Here is a 13,087-nt window from a genome sequence, read left to right as displayed (position 1 = left end):
CGACAGCAACACTATGGCAAGGATGCCAGGGGCCCTGTGCAAGCAAGGGGAATGCGCCCTTAGACTGCCTTTGGAATAACAAAATACAACAAGTATTAGGGTTCAATGGGCACCTCAGGGATCTGCGCCCGAAGACACTGCACCAATGGTAGCTACTGTGGAATCTGTTTTTAATTGTAGTGTTTAATGTATTAGAAATCAAGCATATGCCAACAGAAGCCAGTTTGATGCTTTCTTTCATTTTGAATGTGACATCAAATTACACCATGTGATTACTACTGCTGTTGTTTTCCCTGGTGTAATAAAGAATTGTGAGCTTTACGCTGAAGGGCAGAAGCTTTCCCAGTCACATTGGATGCAATGTACATAGCCAAAGACAATCCATCTGTCCCAGGTCGTTTCACATACTATGTATCAACTCACGCTACCCGATTAGGGCTCTGAGAACCGCTGAATCGAATGAAATAGTGTTTTGAGAGAATTTCCAAATGTATCTGTAGTAAAATGTTTCTTCTTGCTCATTCCCCATTGGTGCACATCCTGGGAACCATGGGCCCAATTCAAAAAGTAATCTGAGACAAAATCCTAACTTTATGATTTTCGGTATTCACAAAGGTCATTTAGGAGTAGTAAGGTTAGGAATCCCTGATTTACTACTCCTAAGTGCCCTTTGTGAATACCGAAAGTTGTAAAGTTAGGATTTTATCTCAGATTACTTTTGTGAATCGGGCCCCATGTTCTTGTGTAGTGAATGTGTGACTTCCTTTATCTAAAGTACTATAACAGGACCTGCTTATTTACTGTAAGATAACCCACTCTCTCCCTACTTTAGAAGATGAATCTATGCTGGATTGTCCATTGAACTTTACTGAGTTCCTCGTATTTATGATATATGTGCCATTATACTAACTGATTGATGGTCCAGCTTATGTATTTCTGCTTTTATATTTTTTAAGTAAATGTTAACATTTTAGCCTGTGTCTATCATTCTTATGGAGAATGTTACAACTTTATTCTAATGTGAGCTAAAGATCTACAAAAGAGAGATGGGTCCAGTCGGGGATCACTAAAGGCCATACAGGGACTGCACCGCTCCCTGTCTAAGCCGCTGGCACATTGGGCAAACAGAAAAGAGAGAACATATTTACGCGCCAACACTACTCCCGTGGGTGATAGGGCTTCCACTTCATCACTGACAGCAGTCCCAGAGGAAGCACTTCTGGGGGCCTAACATTTGCAAAGTCAACTGCTGACCTTTGACCTTTCAACTCTTGTCCTTGAAACCTTAATGGAAACCCACTCCTCAGTCTCTCACACGAAGGTTTATGGCAGGATGGGATGTGCTGGGAAGAAGCCTTCTGCAATGAGACAAAAATGTCACTTTTTTATGAAAGGGATTAAAGAGTGGTTTGGGGGTCTGATTGAAATTGAGGTGGTAACAGAAAATCCTCTGATCTCTAAGGAAAATATGGCCCTGGGGCCAAGGTGATAAATAAAGGGGGGAATGTGGCCCCGGGGACTCCATTCCCCAGGGCCACACTTTACAATGAAAGGGAAGGGGGCCTCCTCGAGCATTTATAAGGGCCCGCAGACCCCATACCCCGAGGCAAGGAGGGAGGGTCCCCAGGGCCAGCTCAAGTACTCTGTCCTGGGAAGCCCACCTCCGGGACACAGTAGGTTGCCTGCCTACATTGATGCTGTTCGAGGCATTACAGTACTTTAATGATTTCAAAAAGTCCAGAAAAAGTTAAATGTTTAAGATGCGGTGTCTTCGTTTTTAGAGTAGCAAAGTAACACAAAAGCTCTCTCTGCTGCCATCTGTGTGTGTCTTGCAGGTCACGTGTTTTAATCCTGGTGTGGCTTACTCAGCTTTTCAGCCTTCTGAGGTTGGAAATTAAGTACTGATAATTAACCATCAGTGGGTCGTGCTCCTGAATGCACCCCACACTAAAACTGAGCTCCAAGGCAGGTGTAGGTAGCTCGAAAGGGCCAAATAGCGCATCTTTTATTGCAAGCAGTGTGTATTCCATGCATGGGGCTGGAGCAGCCTTCCCAGAATTCAGCCTAATAGCCCTTCACCTTCCTCCATTTTGCAATGCTTCCTGTAGGCCCTGCATTGTTGTTCACATTTTAAAGTGTACTAGAGAGGTGGAGGCCATGTGCTATGAGGGTACAGTGGACACTGGAGCTGGGAGTTTAGACGAGCCTGTCAGCACTCATCTAGTCCACTTTTCCTCGAACAATATATTGGTGTGAACAACTTGAATGTACACCTGCAAATGGCTTAATTTAAGAGTGTACATTCACAAAGCATCCTCATAAATTCACTCACTTACAAGTTCTCTTACACGAGCATAATATAATACTACCTGGGGATACATAAGCCTTTTTGGCTGTAAAGTGGCTGTTCCATGGTGTAGATGCCTTGCAATGTTTGTGCACACTCATAAGTTTGTGGGTATGCATAAGAATATTTTCGGCCTGGAAACGGAGGGCCCGATTCACAGAACTAACTTAAGACTAAATCCTAAACTTACTACCATTTTGGTATTCACAGAAGGCACTTACTCATTACGGTATTCACAGAAGTTAGGAGTCCTAACTTTAGGACTCCTAAATGCCTTCTGTGAATACCGAAAGTCTTAAAATTAGGATTTTTCTCAGTTTAGTAGTAGTATAGTTAGGACTCCTAACTTTAGGACTCCTAAGTGCCTTCTGTGAATACCGAAAGTCTTAAAATTAGGATTTTTCTCAATTTAGTAGTCCTAAATTTAGGACTCCTAACTTTAGGACTCCTAAATGCCTTCTGTGAATTACGAAAGCCTTAAAATTAGGATTTTTCTCAGTTTAGGAGTCCTAAGGTTAGGACTCCTAACTTTACAACTACTAAACTGAGAAAAATCCTAATTTTAAGGCTTTCGGTATTCACAGAAGGCATTTAGGAGTCCTAAATTTAGGACTACTGAATTGAGAAAAATCCTAATTTTAAGACTTTCGTTATTCACAGAAGGCATTTAGGAGTCCTAAAGTTAGGAGTCCTAAACGTAGGACTACTAAATTGAGAAAAATCCTAATTTTAAGACTTTCGGTATTCACAGAAGGCATTTAGGAGTCCTAAAGTTAGGAGTCCTAACTATACTACTACTAAACTGAGACAAATCCTAATTTTAAGACTTTCGGTATTCACAGAAGGCATTTAGGAGTCCTAAAGTTAGGAGTCCTAAACTTAGGACTACTAAATTGAGAAAAATCCTAATTTTAAGACATTCGGTATTCACAGAAGGCATTTAGGAGTCCTAAAGTTAGGAGTCCTAACTATACTACTACTAAACTGAGAAAAATCCTAATTTTAAGACTTTCGGTATTCACAGAAGGCATTTAGGAGTCCTAAAGTTAGGACTCCTAACTTCTGTGAATACCAAAATGAGTAAGTGCCTTCTGTGAATACCAAAATGAGTAACTGCCTTCTGTGAATACCAAAATGGTAGTAAGTTTAGGATTTTGTCTTAAGTTAGTTCTGTGAATCGGGCCCAATGATTTACTTCTGTCAACGGCAGGCGTAAATCTTTTTCCATGGTGGGAATGTGCAGGGCAGATGCCCAAAACTGGAAGGGGTGTTGACAAAATATTCCTCTGTACCACAGGTGAGGGCTGACATAAAAAGAATGGACTCGTGAAATGAACCAGCTCTGATTACTCTATGCTACATAGAGAGTGCGCACACGAGTTCAACATTTCGTGCATGTATTTGTTCTCGCGCTTTTCTGCACTGCACACGGAGCACCCCGTGCAGCTATGCCGTTTCTGAGTATTTTGAGACAATACCTAGTTTTACAAGGGAAATTGCTCTTTCGTTGTTGGTGTGTATGTGTGTCTCTTTACGAGAAAGCTATTGGCCAGAGGTCGGATTAAATATGGACTCCTCTAACAGATAAACATCGAGAAAATTATTGCATAATAGTAGCCTCGGGTCTTGTAATGAAAGTAGTCCGACAAACCCTCTTTTCAGTTTCTGACTGTTATCAACCCCGGCTTCCAGAAGCACAGGGTAACCCAATGTTTTGTGGCACCGGTGATGCGGCAGCCCATGAACCACCAGAGGACAGGGCCGGACTGGCCGTAGCGGGCACCGGTCAATCCCCCGGTGCGCCGCACGGGTGGGGGCTGGTTTTGGGCTCCTGGGGGCCGTTTTTGTTACAGGGCCTGTTTTGCAGCATAGCATAGCCCTGCAACAAAACCGGCCGAAAACCGGCCCGGGCAAAGAGCTCGGCGGCATCCCCCTCGCCCCCAGGGAGGGGGGGACGGCGGCCGAGCACTTTGCCCGGCCGGTTGTGGGTCCCAGTCTGGCCCTGCCAGAGGATCTGTCAGGTAAGAATCTGACCTGATGCTCCATGAGACAGGAGGATAGGGCGGTCCTTTCCTTGATACAGGTCTTCTGCTGGGAGTGAAAGTCGCCCAAAAGCGACTGCACTGTGTAAGTTTGGCCTTGCCCCCAGAGGACAATTTGATGTCTACACGCTCTGTCGATGGCACCTTCAATCTTCTTTTCCACAGAATCAGCATCTTTTGAACTATTAGTTCCTAGAGAATATATGCCAGCTGTTGGGATGGAGACGTCCTCTGCATGGTTAAAGACCTGCGGGGCAGTGCGGCTGGTGCAGCCGCACCGGGCGCTGACCTGGGGAGGGGGCTCTGATCTCGGGGGGAGAGAAATAACTTATGTATGATTTAAAAACACCTGCAGCAGAGTACTTTGTGCTTCTAGTTTTCAGGCACTATTAAAAATGCCAAGATAACTTTTGTGATTAATGCTCCTGCTAGAGAGAGCGATAAGAGTTTTGTCTAGGGGCAGGTTTAACTCCCCATAAAGTAGCACAGAGGGTTAATATGCCTGCAGCAAAGAACGCGTACCATGCAGATCACAGATCTGTATTTTATATGAGTAGCTGAGTGGATTACTGCTTTTGTCACAGAGATCCTTTTCTCACCACAGTTCATAAGATTCAACCCTAATATAGAACAGTGATTGTTACGAACTGTCATCAAAGAGCTGTAAGCAAACTGTATAAAAGTTAGGATGTTAGGTTTTTTTCCCCCCACTCATTCATTATCTATTCCTAATGTTGCTGAAAAGTGTTTGGGTAGATATACATTCTTATGAGTATAGTCAGCCTTTACCAGTGCTTTAAAACTAATAAAATGTATGTGTGAGAGGGGCTATGGAGAGATGAGGGGCACTTTTGCCCGGTGGCCGTGAGTGAATCCAAGTAGGCGGTCATGCTGGGAGGAGGGCGCCAAAAATTATTGTTGCACTGGGCACCAACAGCTCCAAAGCTGGCCCTGAAGATATGTACCCCTGCCCTAGGTGCCTAACTGTACTGTTGTCTGGATCACTAATGCTGATTTTGTGTCCTAGGCAAACATGGATCAAACGTGTGCACCAGACATAGGTCTAAATTGCAGTCTTGTTGGACCAGCAGGGGCGCGCAAAGTGCTACCCTCATAGTGGTAGAAGGCTACCACCTACACCAAGAGTTAAGCAGCATGAGCGGTGTGGTGACAGTATACTGTGTAGTGATCAGTAGAAGTGAACAGATTCTTTTTACCCTATGTGACTGGAGAGAGGCCTACAGGCTCACTCAACTGGTTAAAAGTTCAGCTGCTGTGTGCTTAACTCACCCCTGGCCTACATTACTTAGATGTGGAGTGCTGCGCAGCGCATGAGTATTGACTCTGTGCTGGATGTATGTGTGCCTGCGAAGAGAACAGTACAGGGATAGAACACAGTACTGTGCAGTATTAGCGTGGTTAGTGCATGCACTGAGTGATGTAGTTCTATGCAGTCCATGTGCAGTGAAAGCATGTGCTGGGTGTATGTGTGCTTGCATGAAGTACAATACATGAAAAGTGAAATGTTGTGCAGCACACACATGGTGTGTGTGTTTGCAATGTGTGTTTGCAAATAGCACACCCTGGTACAATACAGAAAAGCTGCAATTCTGAGCAGTGCATGCAGACTGAATGTGTGTGCTCAATGTATGTATATCTGTAATGGCACAATGCATGGAGGTAACAGTACTGGACAATAAGTGTGCTATGAACGTACACTGAGTGCAATGTGCCTGCAATGGTACGTTACTTGGAGGACCCTGGGTTCTATTTTGGGAAGCCCTGTTATGAGCCCCATTTTACCCCAATATAGGTCTAGGTAGCTGCATGACCTTTTCCTACATTTGTCTTACCTTGCTCTACATTATGGCTCTGGTGCTAACCTTTTGCCTAGTTATGTGCCTTGTCGTGTGGTTTTCTTTTAAAATTAGCCTCATTTATTATGCATGAGGATTCGTAGTATCATAGCAGGATTACCATCCTCTGCTTAATACCTTTTTACAAAAGTCACTGCTATAGTCATCCTTGGATGACAGGCCCACAGTACCATTACACATCTAGGTAGAACCCCTGAGGATACCTTTTCGGATATATAAGCACCACATCTTCGCAGGAGAAGCTTCCATGCTGAAACGAGACTCTGAAATTCCTACACGCAGAAACTCCAGCGCCCTGTGGTCGACATCCTTTGTCCCACTCGAGACCAAGAGGGGTTCCTTCGTTCTTCCTAGCTGTTTCCATATTTCTTTCTGCCATTCAAATGAACAGGCGACACCTCTTTTGATTTACTTTTTCTAGTAAACCAACTCTTGGAAAAAAAACACAAACAAACCACTGTTTTTCAAACAGGTATGAGATTTCAGGCATACAATAATGCAGAATGAGACCACTGCCATTTTAAGACCATGCACGCCTGACCCATTTATTGAGGAGGCAGGATTCTCCACACTCCGCTCGTCAACAAAGATAAGCTGGAGGTATCATTGTATTTCAGAAATGGGGCTCCTGCCAAGCTGAACCTAGCCTTGCAGTCCTCTTTTTAAATGATACTCAAAAACCTCCGAGCACTCAAATATCCATGTTGAAAAAGTTCCAAAAAATAAAATCATCAGTTGATAAGACACTCCAAATATTTAATCCACTGTTTATTCGTCAGGACAGCAGTTCAATACAAGCGCAGCCGACACGTGTTTCGTAAAGTCATATCAGACTCACAACTTCTTCAGGGCTGCAAATCAAAAGCCATATAATATATATAAGTACTCCACTCTAGGAGTATGGCATTCTAATACCATTCTAATAATACAGTACTCGTGTTCCGATTTTGTATGGAAATTTGGAGAGTTTTTGTTACTGTGAGGAGTAATACAGAGGCAGGTTCGGTGTATGCGATTCTGCCACTTCCTAGGTGAGTGATTGAGGGACTTAGTTTTTATTAATGATAACAGATATAGTGCAGAAAGTGGATAATAACGGATGGTTCATAATAATCTCTCTTAGCCTATGTTAAGACCGGACCGGAGGAAATCCACGTGGAAACAGAGTTACGTTTTTGGTGAGATTATGTAAATGACAACTCGTACCCAATGGAGTACGCTGAATTGAATGTATTTGATATATGTGCGCTAAAATAAGATAATGGCCAAGGTGATAAGTATTATTTATATACTGGTTTCTTAGATTTTTCTTGAGAATTATTTGCTGATTTACTTAAGTGGAATGAAATAAGAAGGAAGAAACTTGGGAACTTCTTAAGCAAATGAGGGTGAGTTGCCATTATGGATAACTCGTTTTTGAAGACACTAATATGGAATTATTAGGGTGCCATTTATTACGTTCATTGTATCATTACAGAGTGTATAAGGGTTCATTTACTGGAGACCGGATTGGCTGGATATATATTTCTTCTTTTTTGTGGACTTGAAGGAGCGCTAAGAATTGCTATTTCAGGTATGGCGTGGAATCCACTTGAGTCACATCACTTTTAATTTCTGGTTTCTTTACTTGGGGCCTATAAGACATCATTATGGGCAATAAATGTTATGTTAATTTGGTACTAAATGAGAATACATTTGGCATGCGGATAAATTGCCTGCCATTTGGACATATTACACTCTTTTGGGTGACTCATTCATGTCCTTGGAGGGGTCTGTGTCATCTTTACTTTACACCACATTTCTGGGACTTGGGAGTGTTGAAGGTGTTTCCACTGTAATTGAACTGTATTATTAGAATGCCATACTCCTAGAGTGGAGTACTTATATATATTATATGGCTTTTGATTTGCAGCCCTGAAGAAGTTGTGAGTCTGATATGACTTTACGAAACACGTGTCGGCTGCGCTTGTATTGAACTGCTGTCCTGACGAATAAACAGTGGATGAAATATTTGGAGTGTCTTATCAACTGATGATTTTATTTTTTGGAACTTTTTCAACATGGATATTTGAGTGCTCGGAGGTTTTTGAGTATAGTTTTGGACCACCTTGGTTGTCCTATTGGGGTTGTGGGAACCAATCCCTTCCTCCTGAGCACCAATTTTTGGACTTGGACATTGTTGACTGTTTGACCTACATCTGCTGAGCGCTTGAAATAACTGTTTTTCCAATTTGTAGAATCTCTTTTTAAATGAAGAGCGATTGAGTAAAGTGCTGCTTTATAACTTTAAAAACATGAGAGGCCAGCACCTAGCTACAGCAGGCCCAGGAGCCTCCAAAAGCAGCATTACTGTTTGTGGTACACTAAACGGTGAGCGGAGTGGCACAAACATGTTAACAGACATCAAAGAAAGGCGGCTATATGAGACCTATCTGACCCAACCATGAATGCAACATTTATTTGCAATAATATAAAAACACTTACCTGCATTGGTGAATGAGAACTTACCAAGTCAACTCTTACAGAGAAAGACAGGAGGTGGCCTGGGTTAATCCCACCTTTGAGATGATCTGTTCCCCCTCCCCCACCCAAAGCCACCGGGGTCGTATTTTTAACCCTTCCATTTGGAGTCAGTGCTGCAATACAAATTAGAAATTCAGTGCAACCCATGCACGAAAACTGGAGCTATCTGGTGGAGCTAGATCCGCAAGAAGCACTTCATCCTTACTACTGAAGCCACAGACATATAAGAAGAAGAAAACTTACCATCGGGCCTTCTCTGCTGCTGCCCCAAGAAAATGGAACTCCCTACCTTCTGAAATCCGAGAGAATCCTTCACTGGCGTCTTTCAAAAAACAAGTGAAATTGTTATTGATGAAGAAATACCTTCTATAGCTCACAGGACCTCGACTCATCGATTTTGACTATTTACTCTGGCAATACCTGCGATATATCTAGTATAATGGGGTAACCCAGTGCCCCTCAGCAGCTGGGTGCACAAGAATGTGGAAAATGTTGGCTCTGTTGGGTACAGAATTGATTCTAGGTTTACTGAATAATAACAAATAGAAAAGAGAGCTCAAACTTTTCAGTAATAATCAATGAAAAGGTAAGAGAAGGAAAGACAAAAAACACACCAAAAGGTTTCGACCCAGAGAAACGTCGACGATCTTGTCATAATCCTGACCCTACTCTCTCCGCCCCACGTGAAATGGAAAATTAAATCCTAAGCGGTGTGGAGATTTATTCACCTAGGGATGGGTGTTCTATGAATGACCAGTTTTAACCATCTGTACAGCACTGTATATATCTCGTTCACACTCAGCACTTTCTTCGCACTTTTTTCACCATATCACTTGCGCCGTTTGGACAATTCATATGTTCATGAACTGTGACAGCCTTCTAATGTAATCTCAACACCATAAAATGTAAAGGAATATATTGATTTATCCCTCAATACAACTTTAGATTGACTCATTTTTGTGTGTTTTTTGTCTTCCCTTCTCTTACCTTTTCATTGATTCTTACTGAAAAGCTTGAGCACTGTTTTCTATTTGTTATTATTTAGTAAACCTAGAATCAATTCTGTACCCAACAGAGCCCACCCTTTCCACATTCTTATACCTGCGATATGTCACTTGGCACCATAGCTTGTTATGTTTCTTTATGTGTGTCTAGAGGTAGTTCTTTAACCCGCCCTCGTACCACTACCTCAGTACTGTTATTTTGACTGTTAAATTGCTTAGCATTGTCTGCTTTGCTTGTTCTCTCTCACCCTGGTCATGTGTGGAGTGCTCTGATACTCTAGTGGGTCAAATTCTCTAAATAAATAAACCCACCAAGAAATACTGGTAACGATCAGTCCCACAAGATGAGTTCAGGGACGCAGTAGAAAAGGGGTGTGGAAGGTGGACAAGGAGGTAATGGCTCTTATCTATGACTAATATATATTGTGTGTGTGTGTGTGTGTGTGTGTGTGCGTGTGTGTGTGTGTGTATAGAGTCTATGAGGTAGCAAGAGGCAGTGAATTGATATGAACTGTGTTCCTTATCTGTCACCTTTTATGTATGTATGTATGATACTTTATGTATGCAGCTGTGATGGGGAGGAAAAATGCTGTAGCTTGGGGCCATGGCATGCTGTTTTCCTGTTTATCTACACAGATGTGGTGTGTATACAGAGAAAGGGCATGATGGTTTGATGTTCACCAGCATCAGGATACCCTCAAGGGTGAGTGCACTATACAGATATACATAACATAACATGGCATAACATGACTTGGTATATATACAAGTCTAATATTTGATATCAAGCCATTTAATGAATGTGTAGAAATGCTTTAAAAAAATCACATATATATACAGCAGAAGATGCACACAGGTATTTTATTGTTATTCAAATTGGACTATGGCATCATGACCATTTGATACCCGGTTGACTCTTGGCGCATTCTACACTGATGTTTCCACGGTAATAGAGTCAGAAATTCAACATTCCCTCACCAGAGACCAGTGGCAGCTCCTTTATTACAGCATCAGGGGAGTTGCCCCCCTATATTTAGTACCCTTACTCCCCAAATGTAATGCAAATAAACATATAGTTTAAACATTTTTTATGGCGGCAGGCACTGTTATTTTTTTTTTTTATTGGCCATGAACCGTCTGAGCTGGGTAGCTTAGTGATGAGTAGGTGGGGCTTAAAAATACAATACAGCATCACCTCACCACACACTTGCGCTTCAAAGTACGCAAGTCAGGTTGGCCGACTGCCTTTCAGCGACCAGCCCGATATGCGCACTAGTGCCTATCACCATCTGTGCATACTGAGGGAAGGGGGTGGTGAACCGCAGCTCCCAGCACTCACAATGAGCGCTGGGTTCACATGCCCGATCCAATCCTGGCGCTGCTCTCAGAAAGGGAGCACTGTCAGGATTGGCCAGGACTTGCGGCACTAATCGTTTTTGCGTGCTGCGACTGCTAGGTTGCAGAGTTTTACTGTGGGGTTCGGCAGTTAGTTATTTCCCTTGTCGACTTACCGTGCACTGCGCTGTGTTGCTGACGGTGATCTGCCTGCGTCAGGATCGCTTGGAACTCACCTTCTCACTGGATGTGGATCTGGACTTCGAAGTCCAGAACTTCTGGACTGAATGCGAGCTAGAGAGTGGTGCCATCCCAGGAGAGCATGGCAGGTCCGGACTGGGAACCGAAACCGGCCCTGGCAAACTGCTCGGCTGGCCCCCTTCGGGGCTGAGGGAGTGCAGCCAAGGTGTTTGAAAGGGCCGGTTTTGGCTGATTTTATTACCGGGGGCTGATACTGCAGGCCCCCGGTAACAAAACCGGCTCCCACCATGGCGGCGCACCGGGGAAACTCCCGGTGCCCGCTGTGGCCAGTCCGGCCCTGGAGCATGGTGGGTCGGCTTTAGATAATTGGGGTCAGGTTGTTAAAGTTAGAGGGCAGGGTCTTAAAACAACATCAATAATCTGACTCGTGAAAGGGAGGGAATCCGGTTTCTAATGTTTGTTGTTTGCCCTCCAGTTTGTATTAAGTGTGTCAAAGGTCATAATGCAGTCATTAGGGGAGAGGATGTGGTCTAACGGCTAGGGCAATCGTCCTCAAATCTGGGAAACCGAGTTCGAGTCTCGGCAACGACGCATAACATCCTGTGATTCTGGGCAAATCACTTAATCTCCCCATACCCAACAAAAATGAATGTGTCCTTGTGTAAGGCAACTGGTGCTCATGTAAAGCGCTCTGATACCCGATATCTTTGGGTCAAGTTCGGGGGGCCACAGGAGCTTGGGCACTAATAATGCGCACGGATTTCCGGTGAACTTGCAATTAAAGCAAGGTATTGAGTATTCTAGTCAGAAGGTATCTGATCAGTGGAACTGCAGTAAAGAGGTGAGATCAGCTGTGCTTCGGGTCTTTAGCAGGCAGCAGCAGGAACTCCCAGCATAGACCCTGCGTGACAGACACGTGGGAGGTCTGTTACTGTGTAAATTGAGGTCATTGATATCGCTTAAGCTCCACGAGGTGTGGTTGCTTCTCCAAATGTTCTTTACATTAAGGGTTTGGGGGGGCGCTGTTCAGAGTCAGGGGATGCTGGTGATCATCTTATCCTGAGTGTTCCCTGAGTGGCAGTTACAGCTGGGACGGCTCTCTGTACCCTGCAATAAATACTTCTTGTGGAAAACGTATACAGCGTCAGCTATACCTCATTTCAATTCATTTGTTTTTACCTACAGAAACCATGTAAATAAACGCACGCGATCAAAAATCCCTCTTCAAACTTGCTTCATTGCTCAACACATCTTTCAAATGTAGACTGTGTATTAAAAAAAAGAACCTTTGTTCAGAAACCAATCCAAATATGCACCAGAAGATGTAGCCTCGTTCCGAAGGCCGGCCCTACCGAATGAATGTGAGTGGTATAGATCTCCTTTTGGGGGTGTGGGGTTGCTACATGTAAGGGCTCACTAACCCCAAATACACTGGTGTTTGTGCACTCTTTTTAGGGCTTATTCCCATAACTCCGGCGCTTTCACATAGAGTCGTTTGTTATTGTGCATCAGTGCAAATTGTCATTCGTTGACTGTTTAGAATGTGGCATAGTGTGGGGGCTTATTTGGCTTGGCCACTTGGAGGTAAATGAGTGGGGATGTTTGACTCTCCCTTCCCTCTCAGTGGCTGTTCAAACAGCAAATGCCAGGGGCAAGTTCTTGACATATTGCATAGAATGCCTGCAAATTACTTATGTGAATATTTTGCAAATGTTGCATGGCTTTAAGACAGAGAAGCCTTTATTTTGATTCTCCCTATGG

The sequence above is a fragment of the Triturus cristatus genome, chromosome 5_1 (assembly GCF_964204655.1).
Source record: "Triturus cristatus chromosome 5_1, aTriCri1.1, whole genome shotgun sequence".
Classification (NCBI taxonomy): domain Eukaryota; kingdom Metazoa; phylum Chordata; class Amphibia; order Caudata; family Salamandridae; genus Triturus; species Triturus cristatus.
Note: the sequence above shows the minus strand (reverse complement) of the source record.